We start from the raw sequence: 1434 nt of genomic DNA, 5'->3' as shown, positions 1-1434 counted from the left end.
CAGAACTGACTTCAACATGAAACAATCCAACACTATATACCATCTCCATCTTTCGTGCCCTGAAAGATTATTATGACAGATGGAGCCCGAAGTCATGGACTAAATGAACTCACCGAACGTTTTAGAGGGATGGCCCACAGACTAACAGACTAAGGGAATGATACCTCTGTGTGTGTGTGTGTGTATATATATATATATAAAAGGGGGTGGTGATTAATGAAAATGTACTGGAAAATATGAGACTTGAACATGACGCAGATGGTATAGAATAAGGGGTGGATATTGTCCTGGTTTCGGCAGGGATGGAGTTAATTTCCTTCCTGGTAGCTGGTACAGTGCTGTGTTTTGGATTTAGGATGAGAACAATGTTGATAACCCACCGATGTTTTAGTTGTTGCTAGGTAATGCTTACACTAGCCAAGGACTTTTCAGTTTTTTTTTTTTTTTAAACCATGACAAACATATAGGTATAAAGCACATAATTCCAAGACTTTGATGATTACATTGAATTAGACCATAATTTCTACATATGAACTTTCATTTTGAAATACAAGTTGCTATAAACAGAGAAGTACTTTATCCTTTTGTTAATTTGTAGTTTTGCTTATAGTGGACTGTCTGTTGGATGAGCCTATATAAGTTGCTCCCCTAGAAGCAGGGAGAAGTGATGTCAGACTGGACTGGGTAACAGTGAGGGTCATGCAAAGGAGCAAGCTTTTCTCCCATCAGCCCAGCTGAAGTTCACATTCTTTAAAGAACTGATAACTACAGAGTACTGGGAGTTTTCCTTAGAAAAATAAGGGTTCAAAGAAATGAAGACCAAGAAGGAGGACCATAGCAAGAAAATAAAGGAGTAAGAAGGAAGACAGACCCAGCTGAAAGCCCCTAAAAAGCTGTGATTCATGACAGTTCATGGAAAAGATCTAAGCAAAACCCTGACACCTATGTGGAAGGACCTCAAATGAGTGGGAAGGAGACTTGTAAAAAGTAACTATTTTCTTGAGTATTGTGAGACTTGAAGCTAGACATTTCTTAAATGGTTTGTAACTACACCTGGATAAAAGGGCAAGCTGAAAAACCATCATCATAAAGTTGGAAGAGTATGGAATACCTATGAAAGGTAAAAGTCCTGAAGGATGGAGGGTTTCATAAGGAGCTACAAATACTGGTGTCGTGCTTTAACCTCAGTCGGCAACTGAGCACCACACAGCCACTCGCTCACTGTCCCCCCCCGCGGGCATGGGGGAGAATTGGAAGAGTAAAAGTGAGAAAACCCATGGGTTGAGATAAAGGCAGTTTAATAGGTAAAGCAAAAGCTGCACACGCAAGCAAAGCAAAACAAGGAATTCATTCACTGCTTCCCATCGGCAGGCAGGTGTTCAGCCATCTCCAGGAAAGCAGGGCTCCCTCACGCGTAACGGTTACTTGGGAAGA

This window comes from Pygoscelis adeliae, unplaced genomic scaffold, assembly GCF_000699105.1.
Source record: "Pygoscelis adeliae isolate BGI_AS28 unplaced genomic scaffold, ASM69910v1 Scaffold6, whole genome shotgun sequence".
In the NCBI taxonomy this organism is placed as follows: domain Eukaryota; kingdom Metazoa; phylum Chordata; class Aves; order Sphenisciformes; family Spheniscidae; genus Pygoscelis; species Pygoscelis adeliae.
Note: the sequence above shows the minus strand (reverse complement) of the source record.